This window comes from Leopardus geoffroyi, chromosome E1 (genome assembly GCF_018350155.1).
Source record: "Leopardus geoffroyi isolate Oge1 chromosome E1, O.geoffroyi_Oge1_pat1.0, whole genome shotgun sequence".
Lineage (NCBI taxonomy): Eukaryota > Metazoa > Chordata > Mammalia > Carnivora > Felidae > Leopardus > Leopardus geoffroyi.
The window spans coordinates 24,081,606-24,096,304 of NC_059330.1; the positions used below are offsets into that span (position 1 = coordinate 24,081,606).

The 14,699-nt window shown below is 39.8% G+C and overlaps 1 protein-coding gene across 2 annotated transcripts in view; it reads right to left on the reverse strand.

Moving 5' to 3' along the window:
* AATF (apoptosis antagonizing transcription factor) overlaps positions 1–14,699 on the reverse strand; it is a 105,287-nt gene that overhangs the window by 48,059 nt on the left and 42,529 nt on the right. The window lies entirely within an intron of this gene.

Sequence of the window (14,699 nt, forward strand, 5' to 3'; positions counted from 1 at the left end):
GAATTTCTTTTTTGCCAATTTGCTTTTCCTTTCTTTTTCTTAAAAATAAAAAGAATTTAGGGGCGCCTGGGTGGCTCAGTCGGTTGGGCGTCTGACTTCAGCTCAGGTCATGATCTCGCGGTCGTGAGTTCGAGCCCCGCGTCCGGCACTGTGCTGACAGCTCAGAGCCTGCAGCCTGTTTCAGATTCTGCGTCTCCCTCTCTCTATGACCTTCCCCCATTTGTGCTCTGTCTCTCTCTGTCTCGAAAATGAATAAATGTTAAAAAAAATTTTTAAAAAAAAAAAATAAATAAAAAAATAAAAAGAATTTTACAAGCATCAAGCCACTCTTCCTAATCCATAACAAAAGTAACAATGTACAGAAAGTTCTATTGTTTGAAATTTCCAACAGTTCCCATTTCCAGTATTCTGTCCCTTGGTCAGAACATCCTTCTGGTGTGTATCTTTTTTTCCCTTCCATATTTAATAAAGGTGAACAGAAAAGTTAAATATCCTTTGGGAGCTCAGTTCAGTCACTGACTATTCTGGGGCACTCTTGGGCAAGTTTCTTTTAATGGCACCAAACATATCATTTGTCTTGGAAGAATAAAGAGGAAGTCATTCAGAACTAGAGAAGATTTTACTACAGGGATTCACAAGTAAGAAACCGGAAGGGTAGTACTAACTTGTGTTCTGTAATGATGTCCTTTAGGATGTGAAGCCCAGCTGAAACAAAGCTTTCCCTGTCTTTCCGGCATTCTGCCTCTAGCATTCATACTCCAATAATTCTTCAGCCCCACCAGGATCAATAACCCATTGATTCTGCCACCTTTTCAGCAGCCTGCCTCTTCTCACATGCTCACTTCCCTCCTTCCTCAGGTGGAAGTGATTCCACAGGCCATCAGGAAAATCACTCCTGGTATACATTCTCAACTCCCTTGCATGCTGTCCCTTTGTCAAACAGATTCACGATCCCTTGGGAACTGATGGGTCTTGGAATTCAGAACTTTTAGGATATGAGGAAGATAATACAGTGTTAAATAAAATACAAATGCCCCAGCAGAGTCTGGGATAGCACCCTAAAATCAAGCACATGAATATCTCTGCAGCAAAATACAGGAATCATCCCCACTAAGCAGGATAAATTAAAGCCTAACAAGTTTATAATAGCTTCAGGTCAGATGTTGCCACCACAAAAGTTTGCCAAACTTACTAAAAACAAACAAACCAAACAAACCAACAAACAAACCAAAACAACAAACTGAGTTTTCAGAACTTTTTACACTTCAGAATTGCAGGTAAAGGATTAAGTACCTGTACTCCCTTGGCACCCCCCCCCCCCGCCGGCCCCGCCCCAACCATGTTAAACGTGCATCCATGCAGCTGAACTGCCTGGAGAAAAAGACAAGACCATGTGAATGGGGGTCCCCCATTTGAAAGTCATTAACCCTGACCTCATGTGGATCTTCTGTGCTACCTGACAACTCCCCTGTGGGTTTCCCTTCTACTCACTCTCCCACTCTGTTGGGAGACTCTGCCATGCCTCCTCTTTTCTCAAACCTCCAGCCTCTGCCACATCTTCTCTCAGCTTCTTGACTCATAAAGTAAGACAAAAGGAGACAAAAGCACCCTGATGAGCATTTCCACATGCTTCCACAGTATCTCCTTGCAAGTGTACCCGTATACTCTGCCTTCCCTCCTCTATGTATGGATGAAATGTTTGTCAGAACAACTTCTCTGGACTTGAATACTCACCACCAATTCTCACCTCCATTTTCCCTCCATTGAATCATTTCCACCAGCAAAGTACATTTCCTCTCTTAAAACAAAACAAAACACTCTCCCAAACTTTCCCTTTCAGCTGCTCCATTTCTCTATTCTCTTAACAGCAAGCCTATTCAAGAGCTGCCTAGACTCAGCATCTCCAATTTTTCTCCTACCATTCCTCTTTGAACCCACTTTATCATTCTACCAAAACAGTTCTTGTCAAGGTCACTATGATTTCCACCTTGCTGACACCAATGGTCAATTTTTCAGTCCTTATGTCACTTGTGCACACTTGACATAGGTCATTCTCTTCTTAAAAAAAAAAAAAAAAAAAAAAAGTTTTATTCAGATATAATTCACAGACCATACAATTCACCAATTTAAACTGTATGATTCAATGGTTTTGTATAGTCACAGACTTGTGCAACCATCACCACAATCAATTTCAGAATATTTTCATCACTTTCAAAAGAAACCCATTACCCATTACTTTTCACTTGCATTTTCCTCCTATGACCCCCAACCCTAGGAAACCATTAATCCACTTTCTCTCAATGCAGATGTGCCTACTCTGGGTATCTCATATATACAGATCATACAATAGTAGTCTTTTGTCACTGACTTCTTTCACTTAGCATACTGTTTCCAAGGCTTGTCCATGTTGCAGCAAGTCATCGGCACTTCATGCCTTTTTATAGCTGAATACCACTCTATTGCATGGGTATACACTTTGTCCAACCATTTATCAGTTGAGGGACATTTGGGCTGCTTCCTTTGTGGCTATTATGAATAATGCTGTACAAGTCATGTACAAGTCTTAGTGTGGGCAAATGCTTTCATTTCTCTTGAGTATACACTTAACAGTGAAACTGCCACGTCATAGGGTAACTCTAAGTTTAATGTTTTGAGGAACAGCCAAACTTTTCCAGAGGCTGCACCAATTTATATGCCCACCAGCAATGTGTGAAGGTTCCAAATTTTCCATATCTTTGCCAACACTTGCTATCATCTTTTTGATTATAGCCATCTTAGTAGTGTAAGCTGGCATGTAGTCTGCTTTTGATTTGTATTTCCCTCAAGACTAATGATGTTGAGCACCTTTTCCTGTGGTTACTGGTCATTTAAGTATCTTCTTTGGAGAAATGTTTACTCAGATCCTTTGCCATTTTTTATTGAGTTATTTATCTTTTATTATTATGTTGTAAGAGTTCTTTATAAATTCTAAACAACAGTCTCTTATCAGATATATGATTTATAAATATTTTCTCCCACAAACATTTTTGTGGGTCTTTTCACTTGCCAGAGGGTACGTTTTGTAGGACCAAAGTTTTTTATTTCAATCAAGTCCAATTTATCTATTTTCTTTTGTCACTTGCACTTTTGAAGTCATATCTAAGAAATCATTTCCTAACTAAAGCTCATGAAGATTTACTCCTATGTGTTCTTCTACAAGTTTTATACTAAGTTTTATACTTTTACATTTAGGTACGTGATTCATTTTAAATTATTTTTTGTGTAGGTGTGAGGGAAGGCACCAACACCATTCTTTTGCACGTGGATATCCATTTGTCCCAGTCTTATTTGTTGAAAAGACAGTTCACTTCCCATTGCACTGCCTTGGCACCCTTGTTGGATGACCATAAATGTAAGGGTTTATTTCTGGATTCTCAATTTATTCCACTGACCTATATACCTTTTTTTTTCTTTTTTTCTTTTTTTTTTTTTTGTTTATTTATTTTTGAGAGAGCACGCATGCACAGGGCAGGGGCAGAGAGAGGGAGACAGAGGATCTGAAGCGGGCTCCACTCTGACAGCAGAGAGCCCGACATGGGGCTTGAGCCCACGAACTGGGAGATCATGACCTGGGCCAAAGTTGGATGCTTAACTGACTGAGCCACTCAGGTGTCTCTCTATATACCTAACTTTGTGTCAGTACTACAACATCTTGATTATTGTAGCTTGGTAGTAAGTTTTGAAATTAGGAAGTAGGAGTCTTCCAGTTCTGTTCTTTTTCAAGATGGTTTTGGCTATTCTGGGTCCTTTGCATTTCCATGTGAATTTTAGGATCAGCTTATCAATTTCTACAGAGGCAGTTGTAATTCTGATAGGGACTGTGTTGAGTCTGAAGATCAGTTTGGGGAGTACCACCATCTCAACAATATTAACTCCTCTAGTCCATGAACATGAGATGACTTTGTACTCAGTGTATTCAGGTCTTTTCAAATTTCTCTCAGCAATGTTTATAGTTTTCAGTGTAAAAATCTTTCACCTCCTTGGTTAAATTTATCCCCAGGTATTTTATTCTTTTGGATACTATTGTAAATGTAACAGTTTCCCTTTTCAGATTGCTCACAGCTGGTGTACAGAAACACAGTGGAGTTTTGCATGCTCATCTTGGGTCCAATTTTGCTAAATTCATTTATTAGCTCTGGTAGTTTTTTGGTGGCTTCTTTGGGATTCTGTATATATAGGATCATGCCATCTGCAAATAAGAGACAGTTTTACTTCATCCTTTCCAATGTCGATGACTTTATTTCTTTTTCTTGTCTAACTGCCCTGTCTAGAGCCTCCGGTACAATGTTGAATGCTAGTGGCAAGAGAAGACATCCTTGTCACATTCCTAATCCTAGAGAAAAAGCATTCCTTCTTTCACCAATGAGTAGGTGAAAGTGGGTTTTCACAGATGTTCTTTACCAAGTAAAAAGTTCCCTTCTCTCCCTGGTTTGCATGTGTTTTTATCATAAAAGGGCCAAATGTTTTTTCTTCATCTATTGAGGTGACCACATGGTTTTGTCCTTTTTCTATAGATACGGTGTATTACATTGATTGATTTTTGATGTTAAACCAACCTTGTATTCGTGGACTAAATTCCATTTGGTTATGGTACATAATCTTTTTTATGTGCTGCTGGATTGAGTCTGCTAGTACTTACTTTATGGACCTTTGCATTTATATTCATAAGAGATACTGGTCTGGAATTTTCTTGTGCTGCTTTTGTCTGGTTTTGGTTTCAAGATGATACCACATTTCCTCCTTCTTGAAACACTTTTACATGGAACCTGGGAAATCACTCTTCCTTCACTCTCTTACTGGTTGCTCTTTCTCAATCACCTTTGCTGGCTGCCCTGTATCTCCCCAACCTGTAAATGTTTGAATGTCCCAGGATCAAAGTTTGAATCAATTCTTTTTTTCTCTCTCGCTTCATTTTCTAGGTGATCTTGTTCAGTCTCATTGCATTAAACACAGTCTATATGCTGATGGCTCTCAAATTTATACCTTCAAGCCCAGATCTTCCTACGGACTCCAAAATTATACATATAACTTCAACAACTCCACATGAATGTTTCTGAAGTAATCTAAACTTAATATAATTGATAATCAAAATAATTAAAGCCAAAACAAGTCTATGGGGGGGGGGGGAGCTTAATAAAACCAAAACTGAGTTCCAGCTTTCTCCTCCAGATTAGCTTCTCTCATTGTTTTCCCCATCGCAGTAAATAGCAATTTCATCCTTCCCACTGCTCAGCCCAAAAACCTTAAAGTCATTTGGACTCCTTGCTTTCCACACCCCATATGAAATTCAATGGCAAATTGTCAGTTCAACTTTAACATAAGTTCAGAATCCAACTACTTTGCACTCCTTCCAAAACCACCCTAGTCCCAACTACCACCATCTCTTGCCTGGATTATCACTAGAGTCTCTTAACTGGCTTCTTGTTTACCACCTTATGCCCCGACAGTTTATTCTCAACACAGACAGCAGAGTGATTCTTTTAAAATATTAGTCCAATCATGTGACTCCTCTGTTCAAAACCCTTTAGTGATTTCCCATCTTAGTTGCAATAAAAGCCAAAATGTTACAGTGGCTTACAGGTCCTATAGTACCTGGCCCTCCATTACCTCTCTTTCCTCCTCTATCACTCTTTCTTGCCTAGTCTACCCCAACGACACTGGCCTCCATGAATTTCCTAGAACATGCTAGCCTCCACCGTGCCTCAGAGCCTTTGTACTTGCCATTCCCTTTGTTCCCAACACTCTTCCTCCAGATATTTGCATGACTGTTATTTGTTTCCTTCAAGTCTCTGCACAAACACAACCTTATCCCCTGAACATCCTACAAAAAAACAGTGACTGTCCTATCTCTACCCTGGTATTCCTTTCACCCATGCCAGGTTTTAGAATCTTCTACTGTACAGTTACAATATATTTCCCCTTTCATCCTATCTCTGAGCTACAATGGATGCTCACATGGACAGAACTTTGCTTTGTTGTAGCCTCTAACAGAGCTCCAAGAGAACTTTCTATGATGAGGAAATATTCTGTATTTGCATTGTCCAATACCATAGCCACTAGCACATGTGGCCACTTGAAATGTGGCCAGTATGAATGAGGAACTGAATTTTTAGCTTTATTCTATTTTTTTTTTTAATTTTTTTTTTTCAACGTTTATTTATTTTTGGGACAGAGAGAGATAGAGCATGAACGGGGGAGGGGCAGAGAGAGAGGGAGACACAGAATCGGAAACAGGCTCCAGGCTCTGAGCCATCAGCCCAGAGCCTGACGCGGGGCTCGAACTCACGGACCGCGAGATCGTGACCCGGCTGAAGTCGGACGCTTAACCGACTGCACCACCCAGGCGCCCCTAGCTTTATTCTATTTTAATTAATTTAAATTTAAATACTACATGTGGCTAGTAGCTACCGCATTGGCTAGCACAGCACAGCCTAAAATAGCAGTCAAAAATACATAGTAGGTATGCAAATATTTATTGAATGAATGATGGAAGGAAGAAAGAAATCTGAAGGTTTTTTTTCTCCTTAACTTTTTATTATAGAAAACTGCAGAAATACACAAAAGTAGGACATAGCAAAATGAACCCTCCAATACCAATCACCAACTTGAAGGCTCTTCTAACCTGAAATAAGTTTCAGTGGATACTGATATCTCAATCCAGCTTCTAACAATTACCATATTCTTGGAAAATAGAGAATTTATATTATCCAGAGTTTATATCAAACAGCATCTCTCATGGTCTTTTAGAGATTATAGAGAAATGACTTTAGCAATCAGATCAGATATATGTTGGGGGAAAAACTGGTATGCAAATCAGTGCTTGAGGCAGACACATACATGTATGTTTTTAAATTTTTTTTTTCAACGTTTATTTATTTTTGGGACAGAGAGAGACAGAGCATGAACGGGGGAGGGGCAGAGAGAGAGGGAGACACAGAATCGGAAACAGGCTCCAGGCTCTGAGCCATCAGCCCAGAGCCCGACGCGGGGCTCGAACTCACGGACCGCGAGATGGTGACCTGGCTGAAGTCGGACGCTTAACCGACTGCGCCACCCAGGCGCCCCAACATGTATGTTTTTATATCAAGGACCTGATTACTCTCTTCCACCATTTACTTTCTCCACATAAATTTTAATGAAGTCACACTCTTAAAGGAGGAGCTATGTGACCATACAAATTAAGAGAGAACTTCACTCTTGTAAGATGACACAAATTCCTTGGGCAGGGATTTTGTCTTCTTAGTCTTTAAAAACCTATCACCTGGTATAATAAATGTTAATTGAATGAAGTTCATAATTGCATAAAAGTGATACATATGAACTGTCAGAGTGCAAACAGATACACTGGACCTTTCCTAAACAGATATATTCTGAAAAGGAAATTTTCAAATGGATTTTCAACATGTCAGATCAAAACGCAGTTTAATATGCTGAAAACAAAAATCAAACCCAGAGTACAAATTCTTGGATTTCAATGTCCTAACTCACTAGGTGGAGTGATCCTTATACTAGTCATATACTTGCTTTAGGCTCCAGTTTGTAAAAAGACAGTTTGGCCTTGATGTTCTTCAAAGATGCTATCTAACTTTAAACAGTTCTTTTTTTTTTTTTTTTTCAACGTTTATTTATTTTTTGGGACAGAGAGAGACAGAGCACGAACGGGGGGAGGGGCAGAGAGAGAGAGGGAGACACAGAATCGGAAACAGGGTCCAGGCTCTGAGTCAGCAGCCCAGAGCCTGACGCGGGGCTCGAACTCACGGACCGCGAGATCGTGACCTGGCTGAAGTCGGACGCTCAACCGACTGCGCCACCCAGGCGCCCCGATGCTATCTAACTTTAAACCAATTATGTTCTATCCTAGATCCCCAATACACAAAAATTTTAAAAGATGCTTATTAACTTCTTTCTATGCTAGATCATTTCCCCTAAAATTTACCTTAAAGGAGCTTTACATTGCAGGTGATTTAATATGAAGACATCATAACCTACTTTAGGGAAGTAGTGTTCCCTGTTTTTTGAGAAGTACCAAATTCTTCACTTGGGGCCACTAAAATACTGCTGGAGTCATATGTTTGATTTACACTCAGCTGGCTGACTTTGTGCTTATTAGTACAGAAAAGGCAATTTTGGCCACATATTTGCCTAGTAAATTCCCAAGATACCACCTGTGTTTGAAAAAGTTTCTTCAACAGTTCTAAGCCAATTCTTATCTCTTTCCTAGCTGGCTCCATAAAATGTACTGTTTCAGGTTTTGTTCTGAGGTTTTGCCTTTGTTAAACGAGGTAGTATTACTAAAGTCGTGCTCTGATGTTTTGCAAAGCAAGGAAACAGAAAGAAATGAGGGCCAGCCATGTAAACCTTCCCTTGACATTACTGTTGGATGAAATTTCTGGACCTTGCATTTAAAATGTGGCTTTGAGGGGTGCCTGGGTGGCTTAGTCGGTTGAGCGTCTGACTCTTGGTGTTGGCTTAGGTCATGATCTTGCAGTTTGTGGATTCGAGCCCCACATCAGGCTCTGTGCTAACAGTGCAGAGCCTGCTTGGGATTCTCTCTCTCTCCCTCTCCCACTGCCCCTCCCATGCACGCTCTCTCAAAATAAATAAATAAACTTAAAAATAAAATAAAATAAAATGTGGCTTTTGGCCTCCTATTTCGTGCAGCTTCCACAATAACAAGCCCAGGCTAGCAGTCAAATGCCAATACTGATGCTGACTTTGGGTCTAAACACTGACAGATCAACAATGGCAGCACAGAAGTTAGAATGTATCTCAAATAAAATTCTTATACATGGTACACAAAATAATCTTGTAATTGGTAAAACTAGAGTTGAATTGGACACTGGTATTTGGTTTGGGTTTTTTTTCTTTTTAAACATCTATACTATGCCTCAAGAAACCTAGCTGATTAATTATCTGCTATATGTTTAGCCATGATATCAATTTTCAAGTGTATGTATTTCATATATAAGTCCGCTCTAAAATAATCATAAAGGTCTATGTGTAGTAAGTCTTATCAAAATTTTTAAGCTTATTTTTATCTATCTATTTAAGAAAATTTTTTTAAATGTTTTTTAATGTTTATTTATTTTTGAGAGAGAGACAGACAGGGACAGAGCTCAAGAGGGGAAGGTGCAGAGAGAGAGGGAGACACAGAATCTGAAGTAGGCTCCAGGCTCCGAGCTGTCAGCACAGAGCCCAACGCGGGGCTCAGACTCACGAACCGCAAGATCATGACCTGAGCCGAAGTCGGACGCTTAACTGACTGAGCCACCCAGCTGCCCCCCCAAAATTTTTTAATGTTTATTTAGTTTTGAGAGAGAGAGACACAGAGTGCGAGTAGGGGAGGGGCAGAGAGAGAGGGAGGCACTGAATCTGAGGCAGGCTCCAGACTCTGCCCCCTACACAGGGCTCGAACTCACAAACCACAAGATCATGACCTGAGCCAAAGTCAGAGGCTCAACCGACTGAGCCACCCAGGCGCCCCTATTTTTATTTATTTTGAGAGAGAGAGATAGAGAGCAAGTGGAGGAAGGGCAGAAAGAGAGAGAGAGAGAGAGACAGAGAGAGAGAGAGAGAGAGAGAGAGAGAGAGAGACAGAATCCCAAGCAGGCTCTGAGCTGTCAGTGCAGAGCCCGACCTGGGGCTGGAACTTATGAACTATGAGATCACGACCTGAGCCGAAGTCAGACACTTAACCGACTAAACCACCCAGGCGCCCCTAAATTTTTTAAAAATGTTTTATTTATTTTTGTGTGTGTGTGTGAGTGTGTGTGTGTGTGTGAGAGAGAGAAAGAGAGAGAGAGAGAGAGAGAGAGAGAGAGAGAGAGAGAGAGAGAGATGGAGTACGAGCGGGGCAGGGGCAGAGAGAGAGGGAGACACAGAACCCGAAGCAGGCTCCAGGCAAACCATGAGATCATGACTTGAGCCAAATTTGGATGCTTAGCCCCAGGTGGCCCAAATTTTATCAAATTTTCAAGAAACATAACTCATGTTTCAAGTAAGAGTAACATCTAAAAGTAAAATTAAAAATGAAATACTGCTCTGAACAAAGGTATCTGTTTTTTGACAACTAATTAAAAGGAACAGGTTCAAATTAAACTTTGAAGTATATTATTAACCATCAACTGAACCACTGGAAAGATACATGCCAACAGTAAGAATATTGTATTGCGGGGCGCCTGGGTGGCTTGGTCGGTTAAGCGTCCGACTTTGGCTCAGGTCATGATCTCACGGTCCATGAGTTCAAGCCCCGCGTCGGACTCTGTGCTGACAGCTCAGAGCCTGGAGCCTGTTTCAGATTCTGTGTCTCCCTCTCTCTCTGCCCCTCCCCTGTTCATGCTCTGTCTCTCTCTGTCTCAAAAATAAATAAACATTAAAAAAAAAAAAATTTTTTTTTAAAAAGAATATTGTATTGCCATTAACCATAGGAATGGCTTGAGACATCTTACTCACACTAAGATCTAAATGTATGCAATTAAAGCCACCATATCAACTGTCCATATTAATCACTCACCAATTTAATTAAGGTAAACCATCTTGCCAGAAAGCTTGCCTCTTCTCTCTTTCTTAACATTATCGACTTTTATAGTTCAACGAATTAGTAATTACTTGCTTATGCCACTATCAGATGTGTTGGATACAGAAGTCCAGCATGTGGCAAGGTCAGTTATAGACATGTCCTGATGGCATGTGAAAGGAGAAATTTAACCCATCAAAGTGGTCGTCGAAAGAGCAAAACCTATTATGCCTTTCTCTAGACACTCCTGGTTAAATTCAAAGTGACAGGACAAACCAGATCAAAACCAAACAGAGCCAGAAGCAACATACAAAATCCTAATGTACCCTTAGAAATCCAGGAATCGATTTGTCAATATCTAAGCTCAATTAGCCCTTTCAGAACAAAATACCTCATGAAGTGACAAGAAACTAGTCTGAGGTCTGGGATATGAAAAGAATAAAAGCAGTCACTTTATATAGCTTATTGTTAAGTGCAGTCATATCTCAACCTGGAGATATTGTGGGGATTAAATAAAGATGTATGTCAAGTACCTATCTACTAAGCCAAGGAGATGGCACATAACCAATGTTCAGTAAATGTTAGCCCTTCCTCAAATCGTTAAAGGATGCAGACTTATCAAGTCAAAGATCAACTGATGGTTTAAAAAAGCAAATGAAAGCAAAGAAAAACCTTACATGGTGATATAGACAACGTATCTTCTAGAACTCAGCACACAGGATAATGAAAATGAAAAACAGACACTGAAAACATTTCTCAATGGCTCATCCTTTGTGGTCATTTACAACTGTCCTGTTTTGTGAAATTGTCTTTAGGGATGAGCTTTGATAAGAAATAGGCCAAGTGCAAACTAATTCCACTTGAGAGGGAAACTGCAATGCCTACAGCAGGTGAACAGTTTCTCTCATGAAATCTTTCCACTGGGTATACTTCAAGCTTTTAGCAATTCCAGTTTCCAGACAAACCAGTAACACAACTATAAAGCTAATTTTTTCATCAGAATTGTTAAGTAACAGGAGTTCAATAAATCATTTGCCTTCTAAGAAGAAAAAAATGACTTTCCAACACAAATAATATTTCTTCTGGTTATAAGAAAATGATGCTTATTTACAAACCAAAAGGTATAATACTATAGTGAAGTCTTTTTATGGCTCAAGAATGAAATATTTAAGAAATAAAGGTACAGAAAGAACAGGACTCGGTCTCAAAAATCTTGAGATCAAGCATTCATGTCACCATTTACTATACAGCTTCCAGGAAGTTACTTAACTTCTCAGGGATGCAGTTTCTTTTAAAGTTCTTTCAGCTCAAAAATGATATGATTACTTATGATATCTGATACTCTTCAGTGTCTGAGTATGTATACACATACACATGTCGCTTTATTAAATAATACAAATATATTTTCAAAGTTGTAGTAATTAAAGGCCCATTATGAAACAAAGGGAGAGAGAGAATGAATGAATGAATGTGTGTGTGTGTGTGTGTGTGTGTGTGTATGTTGGGTATTCTGACCCTGAATATCATTCTCAGTAGTTAGGGCATTTACACAGCCTGAATTAACCAAGTAAGCCTTTAAACCCTTACAATGAAACATTAAAATTCAATGTGGCTATAATCTCTTCCTTACAAAACACGGACCCAAAGAGTCTGGCTTCAAGTATGGTTAAAAGAAAAAAAAAAAAGGCGAAGTGTATTATATTCACCACCCAGCTCTTCCATATGACCACATTAAAAAAAAACACAAATGAAAACTCACAGGTCCATTGTAATACATTGTGCCACTTCTGAATGCAACACTTAGCTCAGGCTTACTACCCTGACAAATAAAGGAAAGCACTTTATGAAGCCAATTTAATTGGGAGGTGACAGAAAACATACAGCCATTTTCTTTAGCCTTATCATTGAATTGGCTTCAGCTCCAATCTCGGGCAAATCCCACTCAACAGAAGAAATTAACCAGGTCAGCAGAACAGGTGCTGTGCTGTGTCTGTCAAGGGCCTGGCATCACCACAATTACTTGCACACAATGAAGCAGTAATCTTCACAGATCATCTCTCCCAAGAAGTATATTGGGGAGGGAGAGGAAAACTGAAGGGAGGCGGGGGGAAAGTGGGAAGAATAAGAGGAATAGGAGGCAAAGAGAAAAGGCAAGAAGAGAAAATGAATGTGCAGCTGCCTTGCGGCTCAGCAGATGTCGGGATGTGATGTACGAGGCTAGGATAAGCTGTCGGAGCCTGCTGCCAAAGAGTGGTAAGTGATTAAAGCCTGCACAGTTCTAAGCACCATATTTAGAATCTGCGGGGTTTCAGGACTTGCACCCATTCCTTGCTGTGCTGCCAGATGTTGGCAACTGGTCCAGTTCCTACTGACTGTGCATGGATGGCAGCAGTTGGTGCAGCAGCAAAGCAATCTGGAATGCTTCCGGAGATGCTGTACATTAACAAGTGTCACCCATCATTCACCTTTACAGAAGGCTGAAACAACTCCAATTTGCTGCCACTTCCCTCTTGGGAAACGGCCAAGATAAAGTTGCGCCTGGCAGCCCCATTTGTTTCACTCAGGTGTTTCAGCTGCCTTGCTGACCTCTATTAGTTTAAGTTTTAATTTAGATTAACCCCAGCACCCCAATTAACCAGCAAGGGGAAAAGCTAAGATGTGACTAGTCATAACTCTGAAATCAGAATTTATCGAAGGTAAAATTATTAATTGGGATGAAGGGCCAATCAAGTAATGCTATTTCTTTTTAAACAGACCTCTAGGGGGAAAAAAAAAAAAATCAGACCAAGGATTGCCAGTGGAAGCAACTTCTTTCTCCCCAGTAATTTCAGTTTATTTTATTAAGCCTATTTAATTTATGATGCACTTTCATCGAACAATGTACACTTCAATTAATGAAGACTAGAGCATTTTTGATTGTCTCCCATGATCTCACACAGTTATACAGCATTAATATCCCATATCAGGTAATTCCTTATAGACACTCTAGAACAAAATAGAGTTCCCTGCTCTTCTGACAAATGGATATAATAAGAGAAGAAAAGGAAAAAAGAATCAGGACCTCTGACTAGGAACACCTGAGGCCACACCAATCCTCTTTCTTACACCCTCTCATCATTACTTTTAAGGCTCACTTATGGCAATAATTTCATTGAACACTCCAGAGTGAATAGAAAGATTGTTAGAGAGTCTCTTTCTCTTCTAATGGCAAAGACTCAGAGGTATCCCCTATATAGAATCACCTGTTCTATTGGCCCTGTAGTGTAATTTTCCCAAATTTTTTCCTTCATATTCCCAATACATAATACATCATGGCTAAACCTTCAACAAGCAGTTGAAATTCCTTGGCAAAGTTAATACACTAAAAATTCAGCAGAGAAAAAAAGGGTATCTCGATAAATAATGGCTCGACAAAAGCTGGTGCATCACTGCTGAATAGCCTCCTTGATTCCCAGAGCTAGAAAGGGTACATCCTAAAGCAGATTTCATTAAGTATAACTTACCCGGAGACCCAGGATTACAGGAAAATATTTTAGTTCTTTAGAATAGCCCAAACTACATTCAGAGTCACCAGCATCATTAAAAAGAGCAGCATGCCAGCAGACAATAATATCAAGGGAAAGAACTGAGGGACATTTGCAAAGAGGGATCAACAGCTGGGCCATATTTCGACTTCTACCAATTCTTTCTGTCTTCAAAACATTACACTGTAATTATAATCAATGGTAGCAGACAATCTCAATACATATTTAACTGATTTGAAGAGGCCCCCCCCCCCCAACACACACACACAAAACACAAGAGACTTAATAGGTAATAGAACCAGAAGTTCAATTCAAGAACTCTGGGATCCCAGCCCTTTAGCTCCATATCCCAATCTAACAGTAATAGTACAAGAAACCAAATAACTAGCAAAAAGTCCTCTATTACATTAATATTCTCAAAAATGTCTGAGAAAGAATGAACCACCTGACTCAAAGAAGCTCAGCTGTTTTACACATAATTTATACTCTGCAGCAACTAACAAAGTAGTTGTAGTTGTTTTCATTTCAAAAGGAAAAATACAAGACAGGAAAGGAAAAACAGATACAGAACTACACAGTAAGTCAATTCTGAAGACAGCACTTCTAACTCCCTGGGTCTA